Source organism: Apodemus sylvaticus, chromosome 4 (assembly GCF_947179515.1).
Source record: "Apodemus sylvaticus chromosome 4, mApoSyl1.1, whole genome shotgun sequence".
NCBI lineage: Eukaryota > Metazoa > Chordata > Mammalia > Rodentia > Muridae > Apodemus > Apodemus sylvaticus.
In genome coordinates, this window is record NC_067475.1 from 80,214,399 (window position 1) to 80,234,206 (window position 19,808).

Here is a 19,808-nt window from a genome sequence, read left to right on the forward strand (position 1 = left end):
AGATAGGTGCCTAGAGGGCAAGATGGTAGGAGTCGGTGCTCTGGGGCCACGGGCTAGATTGTAACTAAAATGCTCTGCACTCTCCTCCATCCTTCCAGACCCTGACACAAATAACAGAATTTAATCCTTGAAAATGAAAAGTCTTTATCACAGCCTGTGGGCAAAAAGCATCCTGGAGAACACAGACTTGTGATTCAGGAATGTATTTCACATATGAAATTGAGTGGGGGAAAAAAGTCAAAATATTTTCCCAATAAAATAACTTATTAACTCAGTCAAGAATATAAAGAAAGGAAAACAAGCCCATCAGTCAACAGGACATTATTTCATAGAACAGAAGCAGTTACTAATGGTATGGTGTATCTGTTGTGAACTCTGTCCTCAAGAAGAAAGGCAAAAAGGCTTATTAACACCCTAGTTAGTGCAGCCAGAATCACCCACAGGATTCCCTAAGCGGAGGTGAGAGAGGGCAGATCATTAGAGCCTTACCTGAGATCACAGTCGGGATGTCCTCCTGTGTCCCCACCCCAGGGAATACAGTTCTGCCCCAGCTGAAAATGGTCTCAGCAGGTTGAAGTTTTATAGGAAGTGGATCATTCACTGAAAGGAGGAGAGACTCCATCCACAGAGCTGTTGAGATGTGGACATCATGCTGGAGTATGACTTTGCAGTGATAGAGATTTTTGGGGGTCACCCATGCTCCTGTGGGCAAACCAAAGAAGCTGACTGCTTCAACAAGTTGGATTTGGGTAGGATTGTTACTTTGATCCATTGGATGGTGCCCTATATGGGGTATTAGTTCTCATCTCTCCAGGAAAAATTCCCACAATAGCATTTCAGAGATTGTGTTCTGGTTTCAGCCGGGAAGAATTGGAAGGAAAGAAGACCATTACTGGGTCATGGAAACCCATTAAGAGAACACTGGCATAGAATGCTGTGGCCTGGGCTGGAACGCTAGCATTCCAGAGGCTGAAACAGGATTACAACTGTAAGTCCAGTCTAGGATATAGTGAGACTCTGTCTCAGAGAGTGAGAGAGATAAGGATAGACAGACAGACACACAGACACACAGACAGACAGACAGACAAACAGACAGACAGACAGTGAGAGTGTGAGCAAGCACACTGGACCACTGACATAGTCCAAACAGAAAAGACTGTGAACAGAAAGTACAGTGTTTGGGGTGGAGGTCAAAATGGGTAAGATGTTTATCATCCACTTTGGAAGGCTTCATTGGACTGGGAGCTTGTAGAAAGCCATAAAGTCTGAAATTATTTTATTTTAAATGTTTATCTTTATTTTACAAATGTGTCTTAGTCAGGGTTTTTATTCCTGCACAAACATCATGACCAAGAAGCAAGTTGTGGAGAAAAAGGTTTATTCAGCTCACATTTTTCACATTGCTGTTCATCACCAAAGGAAGTCAGGACTAGAATTTAAGAAGCAGGAGCTGATGCAGAGACCATGGAGGGATGTTTCTTACTGGCTTGCTTTGCCTGTCTTGCTCAGCCTGCTCTCTTATAGAAAAAGATTACCAGCCCAGGGATGGCACCACCCATAAGCCCGCCCCCCCCCACCTTGATCACTAATAGAGAAAATGCCTTACAGCTGGATCTCACAGAGGCATTTTCTCAACTGAAATTCCTTTCTCTGTGATAACTCCAGACTGTATCAAGTTGACACACAAAACCAGCCAGTACAGTGTTTGACAGCATCTGTGTGTGCACCACGTGTGTACCTGGTGTCCCAGGAGGCAAAAGAGGATTCTGAATTTTCTGAAACTAAAGTTACAGGTGGTTGTGAGCCTCCTTGGGGGTGCTGGGAACTGAACTTGGGTCCTCTTCAATAGAAGCAATTGTCCTTATCTGCTGAACCATATCTCAATCTTCTGGTTTGTTTTATTTTTTTTTTAATTTTTATTTTTAGACAGTGTCTCACTCTACAGCCAGGCTAGCTCAGAGCTCACAGTGTAACCAAGGTTGGCCTTAGACTCATGGTGATTCTCCTGACTCAGCCATTTGAGTGCTGGAATTACAGACAGGCATTACTACATTTGGGTAGAGAATTTGGTTTTTTTTTAACTTCTGAGAAAAAAGAACAACCCAAGAGGAAATAGGCTGCCTGTGTGTGCATGAGAGGCGTTATCTCCAGCTGTCCTTGTCCATACCACAATCAAGTGGTCTACTAGCAAGCTCTATAACTTACTTCCTTTTTTATCATTTAATAATTTCATACATGCCTATAATGTGTTTTAATCAAGTCTCCCCCATTTAATCAAATGCCCTTTTCTCCTCTTTTCCCAACCACTTCACCTCCAAAATTCCTGTGATCTGTTCCCAAGCCCACAGAATCCACTTACTCTGAGTATGTGTGGGCAGGGACCACCTATGGGAACCTGGGTAGACTCTGGGTAGTCAGGACACAATCCTAAGGAAACTGACTCTCCCTCCCCAGGAGCCTTGAATTGCAATAGCTTCTCAGCTAAGGTTAGGACTTTACGAGCCCCCTCCTCCATCCACAATGACATTCTGGCTGGTTTGATGTTGTGCAAGTCTTGTTTACGCTGCCACAGATGATGTGAGTTTATGTGTGCAACAGCACTGTCATGTACAGCAAATACTGTTTCACAGCAGAATTCTACCTCTGGCTCTTATAATCAATTCTTTCTTTCTTTCTTTCTTTCCTTCCTTCCTTCCTTCCTTCCTTCCTTCCTTCCTTCCTTCCTTCCTTCCTTCCTTCCTTCCTTCCTTTCCCTTCAAATGGCCCCTAATGCGTCTGTACTGTTATGAGCATTGCTTGTTTATTTTAATTTTTTTAATTAACAGGGTTGTGGGCATGTGCACATGAGTGCATTTTGCCTGAAGAAGCCAGAGATCTCCCTGGAGCTAGTTATAGGTGGCTGTGAATTACCTGATGTGGGGCTAGGATTGAACTCAGGTCCTGTGGAAGAGCAGCATGTGCTGCTCAGCCACTACATGTGCTGGAGAGGTGGCTCAGCACTTATGAGCCCTGGCTGCTCTTCCAGAGGATGCAAGTTCAAATTTTTCCTAATTCTTATGCCATAATGTTCTCTGAGGAATGGGGATATGGCATATACTATAAATGTCACATTTAGAGCAGAACACTACACAGTCTTTTATTATCTGTATGTTGGTCAGTTGTGGAACTCTGTATTAATTGGCATCTTCTGCAAAACAAAGCTCTGATGGGGGTTGAGAGATTCAGTGATCAATGGGTACAGAGATAAGAACTTAGGAGGCAGTTTTTACTATGTCCACAGTGCTAGCTGACTCTTATGTCAACGTGGCACAGGCTAGAGTCATTTTAGAAGAGGGAACCTGAATTGTGAAAATATGCCTCCAGATTGGCCTGCCAGCAAGCCTAGAGTGCATTATCTTGATTGACAGTTGAGATGAATGGACCTAGTTCACAGTGGGTGGCACCAGGTCCCGGGTGGTGTAAGAAAGTGGGCTGAGAAAGAGATAAAGAGCAAGCCAATGAGAAGCACCCTTCCATGACCTCTGCATCAGCCCCTGGCTCTAGGTTCCTGCCTGTTTGAGTTCCTGTCCTGACTTCCCTCAGTGATGGACTGCAATGCAGAATTATAAGCAAAAATAAGCACTTTTCTCCCTGGGTTGCTTTTGGTTGTAGAGTTTTATTACAGCAATCGAAGCCCACTTACCGGAATAAGTGTCATGCCAGTATTGTACTCCTTGTTATATCTTGCTGAGTTCACTGCTGGGTAAGGCTGTTGGTGGCTCTTCTTCCCTGGTAATGTGCATAGAAACTTCTAGCACTATGACATCTAGCTAGTAGGAATAAAGCTTGATTTCTGTGTCCTATAACTCATACAGTGTCTTCAGCAACAAGGACTTCTCATTAAGCTCTGGAAGGTAACGAAGACCAACACTAATAGTCTATAATGTTTTAGAAGGGCTGTCTAGGGAAGTCACTGAACAACTTAAAAAGAGGCAACACATACCTGTCACTGAGGATATCTTCATCTTCATCATCATCATCATTGCTAAGCTATGGTATCTGGGGTAGGTATTGCCCCACATTATAGGTGAACTTTATTTAAATCCCTGTTGTATGTGTATATATTTTAGGAAACATCTAGATTTCCATATGGCATTTTCAAAGTTCTCCACACCGTACAATCCTTTCTGTTTCATTATTCACCTTTCCACCCTCATATCTCCTGCATTCTATCGCCACTCCCTTAAAATTCCATGGCTTCCTGATTTTTATGGGCACCGCAATTTAAACACACATATTTAAAGAGTCAAAGCTAGTGTCCACATATAAGACAAAAAGCTTTTGTCTGTATGGCCTCATTCCAAATGACTATTTGCAGCTTCAGTTATTTTTTTTAATTATTAAATGTGTTTGTTTTTGAAGAAACAAAAAAAAAAAATTCCACAAAGCTTCCCCTAAAAGCCCAAACCAAACACACACACACACACACACACACACACACACACACACACACACACTCCATTCTAATCACACACAGGAAAGAGGCCCATGCACTTTAAACTCCAGCAGTGGGCCTGGTGGTCTGGAGCACCATAGTAGCTGAGAAATACACAGGACATGGAGGCTGTGGCCTCCCTGGGGTCACACCAAAGCCACAGCAGTCTCCTTTTATGCAGGTACACAAAGTGAGTGGGCCACGATTGATGGCGACAGGAGATGGCAGCCCAAGACAGGCATCCACAGGAGGGAACCTGCTGGCCTGGCTGCCCAGGCAGCATCTACCAGCTGGCTGGATCCTGCTGACCCCAAACCTGGCCCCAACGGTTTTATGTCTCCAGTGTGCTCTGCCTGAGCTGTTCTGGACCCACTGAACTGCTCCTAAACAGAGCATTGCACCTGAGAGGCAAAGAGCCAGAGCTTTGCTGACCAGAGACCTCAACCCACTTCCCTTCAGCCGCATACCAGCCACGCAGTCATGAGCAAGAAGCCATAGCCCCTTGGGGAGTTTGTTGGCTAGGACTTGACCTGCTTTTTGCTAGCATGATCAGTTTTTCATTTCTGCATTGCATTAGGTAACAAATACTTATGTAATTTGATCTCGATTAACCCATATTCATCTTCCTGTTTTCATGTTTTCAATGGGATTCAAAAATGACAGCAAAGAGAGTATCCCTAGAATTCCTCAGAGAAGCAGCAAGAGGGGAGGCCAGCTACTTCCTAGTGCCAGCTAGTCCCCTGTGCCCCAAGGCTGCTTCCCAGGACATCTCTGATCTACCCTAGACCTTGTGATGGACACAGATTTCCATGAGGAAAGGCCACTGGCCTGACAATTTCTGACTAACTGGCTCAGCACAGGGCCAAGAGGAAAGAGGCATCATCCAGGGAGGTTCTGCTGTGTTAGGAAGAGTCCCCACCATGGCTGGCCATCATTGTACTGAGTTGCCCTCCATGGAGGACCTTGTCTGATGGAGAAGTCAAACACACAGTCCTGTCCTGGGCATTTCTTACCTGCTGTGGGAATGGCGCACTGGCCAATCCCAGTCTTCCTCACAAATAGAGGATGGTTTGCTTTGACCTGTGTGACCAAGAAGGGCAAGTTGTTTTCCCCTGGGGCCATGCACCTTCTCTGTGTCTTCAGCTCCTGCTGTGCAAGGTCTAAGGGAGGAGGCTGTCCTTAAGCCCAGATCTTTCTATTCACTGGATGTTTGAAATGGGATAAGGAGATGCCATATCAGAAGCCCTGAACCTGTTTGGGTGCCACCGAATAATGTATTTCATGGGTTTCTGCCTTCCTTGGCCAAATGCGGCGCCAGTTAGTAGTCACTTGTCTGCCCCATCTCCTTCTGTCCCATCAGTCTGCTGCAGCTCTTTCATTTCTGTTCCTTTTTTCCCTTCCCCACATCGCTGGTGTTTTCAAAGCTGCTCATCCAGAGTCTTCTTTCTGTTTATAGGATGTCTCCTGTTTTTAATCTGACTGACCCCTGTCACTTCCTAGCAAGGATATGTTTTCGCGTTTTTTTTTTTCTGTGTGCTGACTCCTGTTCATCTGCTCTCATTAATGATACCAATTTCCATCACCCAGTTCTAGTTACTGATCAATTCGTTCATTTTTTTAAAGTTTTTTATTGACTCTGTGAGTTTCACATGATAGACCCCAATTCCACTCATCTCCCCATCCCTTCCTATCAGCCCTTTCTACTTCCCTGCCAAATGAAAATAAAAAACAAAATCAAACATTAAATTACATCTCATCTAGGAAGCTGTAGTGTGACACAGTGTGTCACATCGCGCCCCCTTTTGCCCACACAGCCCTTCTTCTACATATTCATTGTAATGAGTCATTGGTCTGGATTGAGGCCTCTTGTGTCTACTACTCATCAATATTGGATCCTCACTCAAACTCCTCTAGGATACCCTGCTGTTGCCCTGTGTCATGGACATCCTGCAGCACTGAATCTGCAGGACCAGCCCTTTCATAAAGCCCAGCAATTTATAGATGAGGTAGATGTTGAGGTGAGACAACTCAACAGCCCTGGATCTGGGCCTGGGTGGTAGCTGAGTGGGTCAGTCTGCCAGCTCTCTGGCACTGGCATCCCCAGGGCGAGCTCTCCAGCCCTGACCAGGCTAGCTCACTCAATGCTGCAGGTGGCAAGGGGCAGGGTTGGCTCTCCCATGTTCTCATGCCTTTGGGACTGGCTTACCCACATTCAGGACACCAAAGCCTGTGCTGCCCAGTCAAGCTTGAAAAAATTTTAATTACTGCTTCTATTTCACTAGGGGTTATAGATCTCTTTAAATTGCTTATCTGGTCTTGATTTAACTTTTATAAGCAGTATGTATTGAGAAAATTATCCATTTATTTTAGATTTTCAAATTTGGTGAAGTCCAGGTTTTTAAAGGTCTATGACTCTCTGGATTTCCTCAGTGTTTATTGCTATGCCTCCCCCTTCCATCTCTATTTTGATAATTTTGGATCTTCCCTTTCTGACTTTTAGTTAATTTGGAACAAGATTTGTCAACTTTATTTTCTCAAAGAACGAACTCTGTCTTATTGATTCTTTGCATTATATTGTTGTTGATGATTTCTAGCTTTAATTCATGGTGGTCAGATAGAATTCAAGACGTTATTTCAATTTTCTCATATCTATTCAGACTTACCTTGTGCCTAAGTATGTGGTCCATTTTGGAGAAAGTTCTACTAGATACAAAGCATGCAGGTTCTTTCATATTTGAGTGAAATGTTCTGTAAGTATCTATTAGTTCCATTCAATTTATCTCATCAGTTAGCTCCAGAATTTCTCTCTAGTTTTGTATGAATGACCTGTCTCTTGGCGAGAGTAGGGTATTGGCATTAAAATTATCACTGCATGAGGGTTAATATGTGGTTTATGCTGTAGTAGTGCTTCTTTTATGAACTTTCATGTCCTTGTGTTTGGTGCAAAGATGTTAAGAATTGCAATGACATCTAGGTAGATTTTTCCTGTCTCTTATGATTAGTTTTGGTTTGAAGTCTATTTTGTCAGATATTAAGATGGCTGCACCAGATTGCTTCTTAGGTTCATCTACTTAGAATACCTTTGTCCATCCTTTTACCTAAGGTGATATTCTCAAGATATTATTCAAATTAATAAAATTAGAGCTTAAAGGGGAGACATTTCAACAGACACTGAAGAAATTCAAATAATCATAATATTTATTCTTTAACATTAAAATAAATAAATTAAATTAAAAATAATAAATCTTTAAAAATCAATTTTCACCAAACCAAAATATCTAATATTAGTGAATATATATATCCTTTCAATTTAAACAAAGATTAGCTAAAATCCCATAATAGCTAGTGAAATAGAACCTGTAACTTAAAATATTCCAAATAAAAGTTCACGGTGGGATAGATTGGTATAGAATTTTGCTATACTTTTTAAAAAATTCTAACACCAATATTCCTCAAATTATTCTGTGTGACATGAAAGGAAGCAATATTTCAAAACTCCTTCTTATGAAGCTATTTTGCCTTGATACCAAAACCAGACAAAAACCACCACCACCAACAAAACTATAATCCAATATTACTGTGGAAAATTCTCAAAAATATACTTGCAAACAGAATTCATGATCACATCAAAAAGGTTATTCACCATGATCAAGTTGACTTTGTCCCAGAGATGTAGGGATTGCTCAACATACATAAATATATAAACATAATCAGCCACACAAATACACTAAAGAACAAAAATAACATGATCGTTTCAATAGATTCAGAAATATAGAATACAGGACATATCAAGAATTTAGGACATATCTTAACATAATAAAGGCAATATACAGGACACAATAAAGAAACCTGGAAGCATTTCCACTAAGATCAGGAAGAAGACAAGAATGCCCTCTTGCCCTCCTTCTGGTCAATGTAGAATTTCAAATCAAGGAATATGACAAATGCAGGAGCGCAAATGGACAGACACAGGAAAAAGAGAAATCAATGTATCATTAATCCAGAAAAGGACTCTCTGAACAAAGCCTGATAGTAGGAGAATTTAAACAAATGACTAATAAACAGGACCTCAGGAAACTGAAAGTATCTGTACAGTGAAGGACATCATCACTCAAATGCAGAGACAGCTCACAAAATGGGAAAAAAGATTATCAGCTGTATATCTGGAATTAGTGACTAGAACTCAAAAGTCAAAGAACAAAAAACTTCAAACATCCCAGTTAAAAACAGAACAGGGATTTAAACAGAATTCTCAAAAATGAAACACAAATAGCTGAAAAAAGTCATTTTTTAAATTGTCAGCATTTCTAGCCATAGGGAAATGCAAATTAAAACTTATTTGAGATTTTTATTTCACTCTAGTCAGAATGACTAAAGTTTTTTTTTTTTTTTTTAATATATGAAAAATGCTGGCCTGGGTGTGAGGAAAGAGGAAGACTTATCCAGTGTTTGTGGAAGTGCAAACTGGTGTGGCAACTATGAAAATCCATGTGGTGTATCTTCAAACAGCTAGAAATAGATCTACTACAGGATCCATGAACACCACTCTTGGCACATGTCCTCTAGAGATACCTGCTCATCTGTGTGTTGCTCTTCTACTCACTAAAGCCAAGAAATGGACAACCTAGATGTTCACCAACTGATGACTAGACACTGAAAACCTGGTATATTTACACAACAGAATATCACTCAGCTGTTAAGAAAAATAAAATTATGGAATTTTCCGGTACACAGATAGAGCTGGTCTGGCAAGACACGCCCACTGGTACAATGTTGACACAAATATCATGTGAATAACCAACCACTTTCTGATGGTATTTAAAGTCCTGTTCCAAAATATGAAACCTATATCTGGCACCAAGAACTTATGGCCAGACAGGTCATAGGCTCTAGGAGAGAACCTCCTACCGTTTGTTGTTCTGCTATCTAGACATAGTATTAAACCAGGTCATAATGCTATATCTCATTATGATACATCATGAGAAGCTCCTATTTACAGTAGATGCTGTTGAACAGAAATCCAGTGATATGTGGGGGGACAATAGACTGTTAAGTGTTCAGACTTAAATGGATCGGTGTTTACATCACACATCCTTCTCCTAAGACTTGGGAATCATTGTGGAAGAGTGGGTTGGGAAGAGTCTAAGAGCCAGAGGAGACAGATGACTACAAGGAATCATAATGTCTCCTGGACACAGCAGGACAGTGAGGCATCGAACTTTCACAGGACCAAGGGCATCTCCTCTCATTGATGCCCTACAAGGCATCTCTGCTACATATGAGGCTAGAACCATGAGTCTCTCCATGTGTACTCTTTGGTTGGTGGTTTAGTCTCTGGGAGCTCTGGGGGGTTGGTGGGTTCATATTTTTGTTCCTCCTATGGGGTTGCAAACCTCTTCAGCTCCTTGTCTTTTCTCTAACTCCTCCATTGGGGACCCTGTGCTCAGTCCAATGGTTGGCTATGTATTTGTCAGGCTCTAGCAGAGTCTCTCAGGAGACAGCTATATCAAGCTCCTATCAGCATGCACTTCTTGGCATCCACAATAGTGTCTGGGTTTGGGAGGAGGAGGATGCAGACAAGGATGAGGAGGAAGAGAAAGTCTATTAGCAAACTTTTGAGATGTAACTTGAGAGCAACCAAAATTGTCCAAGGACCTCAGCTAAAACATTTCAACATGGCTTCCCGGAGACCCCACATCTGTGCTCTTGGTTGTAGCTTATTTTCTCCCGTTTCCTCTCTTTCCGTTAAGTAAATACATAAATCTATGCTACAATTTGTTCTTAAGACCTCCGATTCTGCCTCACAATTGTTTCTCCCAAAATACTTTTCTTTAGTGAACCCAAGAATCCCTTTTCAACCCCAAGTAGAATTCTTTGAAAAGAATTCTTCAGGATGCCTGGAGATGGGCTCACCGACTTTAACAAACTCATTTCTAATTCATTTCAGTCCCAGAGTCAAATACAGTGCAAGTCAGTAAGCTGACTAGTAATGATGAAATACACCACTTAGTAAGCATCTTTACCAACATGGAGACTTCAGAGAGTGATAACCAAGGATTCAGGTGTCTCCTCCCACTTCCTTCCTTTGCCACATGACTTTAGCCTTTTTACATCACTACAGTCTCTACACCTCTTGCCAAGAGTAGGCGGTAGGGTCCAGTGAATAGAAGAACTGGGCTTACTAGTATCAGGGTTTGGTGACTGTTTATAGGGTGAATCCCCAGGTAGGCCGTCTCTGGGTGGCCTTTCCTTCAGTCTCTGCTCCCCACTTTGTTCACATTATTGCTCCTGTGAGTATTTTGTTCCCTTTCTCAGAGGAACTAAAGCACCCCCACTTTGGTCTTCGTTCTTCTTGAACTTCCTGTGTTCTGTGAATTGTAATTTTTTATTTTGAGCTTTTGGGCTAACATCCACTTCTCAGTGAGTGCATACCTTGTCTGTTCTTTTGTGACTGGGTTACCTCACTCAGGATGACACTTTCTAGTTCTATCTATTTGCCTAAGAATTTCATGAATTCATTCTTTTTAATAGCTGAATAGTACTTGACAACATGAAGTGCATACAGAAAGGAGCCTGTTATGGCTGTCTCCGAAGGGATCCTGCCAGAGCCTTACACATACAGAGTCAGATGCTGGCAGCCAACCATTGGACTGGGCGTGGGGTCCCCATTGGAGGAGTTGGAGGGCAGACTGGAGGAGCTGAAGGGGTTTACAGTCCCATGAGAAGAACAATGAGGTTGGCCACCCAGATGCCCCAAGACTCCCAGGGACTAAACCATCAACCAAGGGGCACACATGGTTCCACCCAAAAATGTGGCAGAGGAATGCCTTGTCGGGCATCAGTGGGAGGAGAGGTCCTTAGTCCTGTGAAGCCTCAATAGATGCCCCCAACAAAGGCAAATAGAGGGGGGTGAGGTGGGAGTGGGTCGGGTGGAGGGGCATATATGTGGAGGCAGGAGGTGGGAGGAGGGGTTGGGGATTTTCGGGGAGGGGAGAAACTGGGAAAGGTTTTAGCATTTGAAATGTAAATGAAGATTATATTCAATTTTAAAAAAAGGAGCTGGGCTTAAAGACAGTCTTCTCACTTAGGCCTTGTGCAGCAGGAGTGCCTCAGACACAGAGAAGGTGCATGGACCCAGGGGGAAACAACTTGTCCTTGGTCACACAGGTCAAAGCCAACCATTCTCTGTTTGGTGAGGAAGACTGGGATTGGCCAGTGCGCCATTCCCACAGCAGGTAAGAAATATCCAGGACAGGACTGTGTGTGTGACTTCTCCATCAGACAAATCCTCCATGGAGGGTCGCTCTGTACAATGATGGCCAGCCATGGTGGGGACTCTTCCTAACACAGCAGGACCTCCCTGGATGATGCCTCTTTCCTCTTGGCCCTGTGCTGAACCAGTTAGTCAGAAATCGTCAGGCCAGTGGCCTTTCCTCATGGAAATCTGTGTCCATCACAAGGTCTAGGGTAGATCAGAGATGTCCTGGGAAGCAGCCTTGGGGCACAGGGGACTAGCTGGCACTAGGAAGTAGCTGACCTCCCCTCTTCCTGCTTCTCTGAGGAATTCTAGGGATACTCTCTTTGCTGTCACTTTTTTTTATCGATATATTTTTTTATTTACATTTCAAATGATTTCCCCTTTTCTGGGTCCCCACTCCCCGCAAGTCCCATAAGCCCTCTTCCCTCCCCCTGTTCCTCCATCTACCCCTTCCCACTTCCCTGTTCTGGAATTCCCCTATACTCTTGCACTGAGTCTTTCCAGAACCAGGGGCCACTCCTCCACTTTTGCTGTCATTTTTGAATCCCATTGAAAACAGGAACACGAATATGGGTTAATCGAGATCAAATTACATAAGTATTTGTTACCTAATGCAATGCAGAAATGAAAAACTGATCATGCTAGCAAAAAGCAGGTCAAGTCCTGGCCAACAAACTCCCCAAGGGGCTATGGCTTCTTGCTCATGACTGCATGGCTGGTATGCGGCTGAAGGGAAGTGGGTTGAGGTCTCTGCTCAGCAAAGCTCTGGCTCTTTGCCTCTCACTGCAGTGCTCTGTTTAGGGGCAGTTCAGTGGGTCCAGAACAGCTCAGGCAGAGCACACTGGAGACATAAAACCGTTGGGGCCGGGTTTGGGGTCAGCAGGATCCAGCCAGCTGGTAGATGCTGCCTGGGCAGCCAGGCCCGCTGGTTCCCTCCTGTGGATGCCTGTCTTGGGCTGCCATCTCCTGTCGCCATCAATCGTGGACCACTCACTGTGTGTACCTGCATAAAAGGAGACTGCTGTGGCTTTGGTGTGACCCCAGGGAGGCCACAGCCTCCTGTCTTGTGTATTTTTTCATCTACCATAATGGCCCAGACCACCAGGCCCACTCCTGGGATATGAAGCCTTTGGGACTCTTTCCTCGGCACGATTAGAAGTTTTTTCAAGCACCTTACAGACTTGGATCCATCTCCAGTATCAATTCCTTAAGTTCTCTAATTAGCATTTCCCTCCATTTAACCATTTGTCACAGACATTCTGACTCTGTATAGTGTGTCTCTATTTCTGCTTTTAATCAGCCATTTTCCTGGTTTTGTATAAATTAGGACCAATGATATATAGCATAAGTTGTTGTCTTAATTCAGTGTCAAATTATTGGACATTTTATTATGATATAGGTTTTTTATTAGTGTGACAGTTTTATACACGTGTAATGCATTCAGGTTACTCTTTGATCGCTTCTCCTGTGAGCCTCCTTTCTTTTTTATAGTCACTTCCCTCATAATCGGTACCCTCTCTTTTGCTTTGTTTCTCAGTGAATTTGAGTAGGACTCTGTGTGACCCTGGCTCTGGAACTATCTATTGGAGTCTCATGAACCCATCAGTAGGCACAAAATGGCATTATGTCTCTCCCTCCTAGAATCTGTTAGTTTCAAATAAATCAGCGACAAGATCACAGCAGCAGAGTCCTGTGATTCAGGATGGCCCACTTGGGTGTGCCCAGTGCTCATAGACCCAACTATGAGTCCATTATTGCCATGGCTAAGTCATGCTTAAAAGATGGCATATTGCAACCCTTCTCCCTATCTTCCTGCTTGTAAATTCTTTCCAACCTCCTCTCCCAAAACATTCTATGATCCTTAAGAGGATGGTGTTAATACCTTGCTTAGAGCTGAGCTCTTAACCATTCTTTATTTTCAGCATCTTGCATACCCATGCATTTTTTCCACTTTTCTGATTAAGGCTGAGAATAATCTTTGTATTACAGAGCAGATATTAATAAGGTTATTTGATGCTATGTCAATTAATCTAAGCAAGTCTTTGATCCCCACTTAGAATCTAGGACCTCTTCAGTCATGGGCTTTTGACCCGGTTTATAGTAGTAGTCATGAATTCTCTCTTTTATGGTAGGCTGCAAATCTAATTATAGAGCAATTCGTTATCCTATAATAGGCATGCCACAATAGCACCAATAAGCATACCTTTTTTTGAAAGCTTGGTATTGTAGTTCATAGACTCTACAACTAGGTAAGACTGTAGATGCCTTCTTTACCCTCCAACACTCGCGCGCGCGCATGCACACACACACACACACACACACACACACTACTACTACTACCATCACCAATGTCATCGTCGCTGCCGCCGCTGCCACCACCACCACCACCACCATTACCACCACTACCTTCACCATCACCATCACCACCACCACCATCCTTTCCACCACCACCACCCTTTTCACCACCACCACTACCACCACCAACACCATTACCACCACCCTTTCCACCACCACCACTACCACAACCACCACCACCATTACCACCACCACCAACAGCAGCACTACCACCACCAGCAGCACCACCACCACCACCACCATTACCACCACTCTTTCCATCACTATTACCACCAGCCTACTATCTGGCATCATGAAAGGTAGTCAGCAGAGAAGAAGCTTCCAATGAGTTTTAGCTTGATTTTGGTTATTAGAGCCTCACATGCCCATTAGAAGGTACAAAAACTCTGCATTCAAAATATGTGATGTCTTAGGCAGGATCCAATTAACTAGTTCTAGTAACTCAGAAAAATGACAATAGCTTATACTGTTTTAGGAGCCCCTGAAACGTCTCTGACCAATAACTAAGAGAGAAGTAAATCATGCCTGGCATTGCAGTTTTTATTTAGTAAACCACAGAACAAGCATTGCCTAGTTTTGCCACTGTCTGACTTTAAACTCTAGTGTGAAAATTTTTGGTTTCATTGGAGATTCAGTTGTGTCATGTGATGTTTTTCTGCAAATTTTCTTATATTTTGTTGAGAACAGACACAGTGTTTTTCTGGAAGCTATCTAGTGAAAGGGCCTGTGATGTTTTACTGGAGCGAACATTTGAGAGAACACGTGATGTTTGGTAGGAGTGTAAGTATAACCCAATGACAGTGGGCTACACTCTGACACTGGTTTTCTGTGCTGGTCTTCAGTGGTGACACTCTTGCATTGTTTCACCTTGCTTTCTTCTCTCCTCTTTTCTTGTCATGACTTTGTAGAGAGAAATGCATCAAGGAATTTCTGGAGATATTCTAGCTGCTTCTCCGCACTTCAGCAGACTAGTGCCTATTTGTAGAGCCTTGCAGCTTCTTCTGGATCAAGCCGCTGCTGTTGATTCATGTTTGGTGTTTGCTAGTGGACTGGACTGCTGACAATGAAGATTGGAATTGCCAAAAGAACTACTTCTAAACAGGTCCACACCCCCTTGTTCACCTAGCCATCTTCCTCTCTGACCTTTTGTCGGTGGGCTCTATGGGAGGTTGAAGTGTTTAAGAACTCTTACTAAAGTCGGTTTTGAAAAACATAAGCCTTCAAAAGTCTCTCCTGTTTCTTAATTGAGTTGTTAGCAAGTTTCTGAGTAGTAGTCTCATACCTCCTTCCTCACATTTTTCATTCTCCCCATCTCTCCACCTCTCTTCTTGTTTGACTCTTTCCACATCTAATATTACCCCTCTTGACTCTCACCTTATCTGTGTACTATAATATCTCCTCCCTTAAGAACACTCTTCCCAAACACACTGCCTCTTTTCAATGTCTCTTCTCAAGCTTCCTGGCTTCCGGAGGTACTCCAAGTTAAACACATAAAACCAAAGACCTGAGGCTAGGATCTAATGAGAGAAAAGATGCAGCATTTGTATCTGTGGCTGGGTTATCTTGCCCAACACAACTTTTTCAGTTCCATCCATTCTCCTACAAATTTCATAGTTTTGTTTTCTTTTTAGCTGTAAAACATTTCATCGTGTACATGTAGCATATAATATCAGTAGCATCAATGACCACTCTTCAATTGGTAGACAGCTAGACTGTTTTCACTTCCTATTTTGTATAAAGAAAGCTACAATCAACATCCATGTATCTCTATAGTAGCTCATAGGCCCTCTGCTGGTATTTGTTTGTCAACTTGACACAAGCTAGAGTCATTTGGGAAGAGGGAACTTCAAGTGAGAAAATGTTGCCACCAGACTGCTCTTTCAGCAAGTCCATGGGCTTGATACATATTCTAGGTTAATGATTGCTGCAGGAGGGCCCAGCTCACTGTGAGTGGTGTTACACTGGGGTGGGTTGTCCTGGAGAGTATAAGATAGGCTGAGCACAAGATAAGAAACAAGTCAGTAAGCAGCACCCCTCCAGGTTCCTGCTTTGAGATCCTGCCCTGACTTCTCTGGATGATGAACTAACTATAAGCTGTAAGGTGAAATAAATCCCTTCCTCCCCAAGTTGATTTTGGCCGTGATGTTTTATCACAGAAATAGAAACCCTGACTAAGAAAGATCCTTTAGGGTCTATGCCTGGGAGTGGTATAATTGGGTCATGTGGTAGATCTACTCCTAGTGATTTAAGGACACTTCAGACTGATTTACAAAGTGGTTGCATTCTGATTAACAGTGTAAAAGAGTGTTCTTTCCCCAATACCCATGCCAGAGATTTTTCATTATTTGATTTCTTGTTTGTTTGTTTTTTAGAGGTTTCTTTTTTTATTGGATATCTTCTTTATTTACATTGCAAATGCTATCCCCTTTCCAGGTTCCTTTCCCCCACCCGGAAACCCCCATCCCATCCCTCCTCCCCAGCTTCTATGAGGGTGTTACCCCACCATTCCTGTCTTCCCACACTGGCATTCCCCTACACTGGGGCACAGGACCAAGGGCGTCTCCTCCCACTGATGCATGACAAGGCCTTCCTCTGCTACATATGTAGCTGGAGCCATGGGTCCTCTATGTGTATTCCTTGGTTGGTGGTTTAGTCCCTGGGAACTCTGAGGGTTCTGGTTGTTGATACTGCTGTTCTTCCTATGAGGTTGCAAACCCCTTCAGCTCCTTCAGTCCTTTCTCTAGCTCCCCCATTGGGGACCCCTTGCTCAGTCCAGTGGTTGCCTGTGAGCATCTGCCTCTGTATTTGTCAGGCTCTGGCCATTATTTGACTTCTTGATAATGACCATTCTAAATGAGTAGTGAGGAGAATCTTAGAATAACTAATTTTTTCTTATTTTTTGATTTAATTAATTACAATTATATCATCACCCCTCCCTTTCCTCCATACAACTCTCTCAATTCTCTCCCTTCTCCTTTCTCCCTTCAACCTTCTATGTCTCCCCTTACTACCTCACAAATTCATGGCTTCTTTTTCTTTGATTATTGTTATATAAACATATTAAATTAATTTAGTTTTGCTTGTAAATACATGATTTAAAGATTGACCAATTGGTAATAGATAACCAATTAGGGAACCCGTCCCTGGGAAAGGCTAGTTCTACCTCTCTCAGCAGTTGTTAGTTGGCTGTAGTTCTTTATTTAGGAATAGGTCCAGTGAGATTTCCCCTTCCAAGTTAACATGCCCATTAGTGTTGTCAGTGTCCAGGTCTTTTTAAAGAAGCTATATTATTGTGGTGTCACAGGTGTTACTTTCCTGTCATTCTAGAAAATACAATCTCACATCAGAGTTCCTGGTCTTCTGACTCTTACAACATTTCTTCCCCCTCTTCTGCTAAGATCCCTGAGCCCTAGGTGTATGAATTGTGCTGGAGATTTATCAGTTGGAATTGGACACCCCATGGTCAGTTGTTCTCTGTCTTTTGACCAGTTGTGGTGTTTTTTGAAAGTCTCCATCTGCTTCAGAGATTCTTCCTTGATGAGGAACAAGAGCTACACTTATCTGTAGGTATAAGGATGAGTATTTAGGATGAAATTAGGAACAATGCCAGTCTAGTAAAGTGGCAGTTGTGGGTTCTCCTCTGAGACCCATAATTTCACTAGCACTGGGCAGCTGGCTAAGTCTCCCTTGTCCAGCATGTTTTCCCTCCTACTAAGCAAGTCTTTTTTTTTTTTAAGGGAAATGACTGTTTATTCATTGGATTAATTGCATTGTCAATACTAGAATATTTTCCAAACTTTATAAACCAGTAATTTCTTAGTATCACTCTTTCTAAAGTAGTTGCTATAATAATAAAATAATAATAATAAACATTAATAACAAAATAAACATTACATACATCTTATATATTATTATAGTTAAAGTTCTATAAAACATCAGATTAGAGCTTTCATTTTAATACTTGATAGATGAAATATTTCTTCAGGATGAACTTTTTTTTTAATTTTTTTTATTCGATATAATTTATTTACATTTCAAATGATTTCCCCTTTTCTAGCCCCCCACTCCCCGAAAGTCCTGTAAGTCCCCTTCTCTTCCCCTGTCCTCCCACCCACCCCTTCCCACTTCCCCGTTCTGGTTTTGCCGAATATTGCTTCACTGAGTCTTTCCAGAACCAGGGGCCACTCCTCCTTTCTTCTTGTACCTCATTTGATGTGTGGATTATGTTTTGGGTATTCCAGTTTTCTATGTTAATATCCACTTATTAGTGAGTGCATACCATGATTCACCTTTTGAGTCTGGGTTACCTCACTTAGTATGATGTTCTCTAGCTCCATCCATTTGCCTAAGAATTTCATGAATTCATTGTTTCTAATGGCTGAATAGTACTCCATTGTGTATATATACCACATTTTTTGCATCCACTCTTCTGTTGAGGGATACCTGGGTTCTTTCCAGCATCTGGCAATTATAAATAGGGCTGCTATAGCTGATGGCTGCCGCTGAGATGAGTGCTGCTGTTGAAATTTTAGGGACATCGTACCATGCTGGTCATTGTTGTGGTTCGTATGCATCACAGCTGGATAGGTTATTGATGGCCTCAGCACGTTGGCATCTTTTACAGCAACTTTTGCACTATAAAAGCTGGTCTTCTGGGGAGGCTTTCAGGTCAGATCCAGCTCATATCTGTGTCCTGTGTCTGAAGTATGTGGTGTCTTTGGCAATAGAGACTTACCTTAAACAGCACAGCTAAGGGGAGAAGCAATAGCTTATTCTGCTTAGGGGAGTTTCTTGAACACCCTTGACTAACAACTCAAACAGGTTTCTCATGATCTTTGTTAAATGGTCTATAGTTCTTGTCAACCAAGTAGCATAGCTTCAGTTAATACTTCACACAGGTACACTTATGCTATATGTGTGTTTTGGTAAGTATAAAATGTTTCCTTAAGGCTTTTTCAAATATCCTTAGTATTATTCCCTCTCCTTCCCTGTTTTTCTGTATTGACCTCTGTTCCTCACTTCCCAATTAAAGCCCACTCCCCATTTTCCCCATTTCCCCCCTTCATATCTGCATTTCCCTACTGGCAAAGGATGCTAACCCCTTAAATTAGAAGTATTTCATAGTAATTTCTAATTTTTTTGAGAACTTGCCATTTAGTTCCTTGGACCACTATTTAGTTGAATTCTTTGTTTTCTTGGGGTTTAATTTGATTTTAAATGTATTCTAGACATGAATCTATCAGATGTGTATCTGGTAAACATTTTCTTCCATCTTGGGAGCTAGCTACATTTTCACTTAACAGCTAACTTTGTTGAACAGAAATGGTTTTAGTTTCATAATATCCCATTTGTCAATGTTGGTCTTATTTCCTATGATACCAAAGTCCAATCCAGAAAGCCTTTACCTCTACCAATATGTTAAAGCACACTCCATACCTTTCCCTCTAGCAGTTTCAGGGTGTCAGGTTTTATATTGCAGTCTTTGATTCATTTGGAGTGAAGTTTATGTAGTGTTGTATTCTGTAGCTGCCTGCAGCTACTGCAAACTGGGTTCCTGGAAGAAAAGGTGAGGGATGGATGGTGAAGGGGCAAAAAGAAGGAGGCCAGGATGATAGTTTACCAATCAAGGCCCCAACTTTAATGGCAGTCAGACCATTTAACAGTTTGGGCAAGCCCCTCCTCTCAGACACCAGGCTGAGTTCGGGGAAGTCATCTGGCGGT

At 42.4% G+C, this 19,808-nt stretch overlaps 1 long non-coding RNA gene across 1 annotated transcript; it reads left to right on the forward strand.

The window, feature by feature from the left end:
• The first annotated feature begins 14,683 nt into the window (after positions 1–14,683).
• LOC127682305 (uncharacterized) lies at positions 14,684–15,303 on the forward strand. The gene is made up of 2 exons (XR_007977365.1): positions 14,684–14,867; positions 14,996–15,303. It is a non-coding gene; the product is annotated as an uncharacterized LOC127682305 (long non-coding RNA).
• The last annotated feature ends 4,505 nt before the right edge of the window (positions 15,304–19,808 follow it).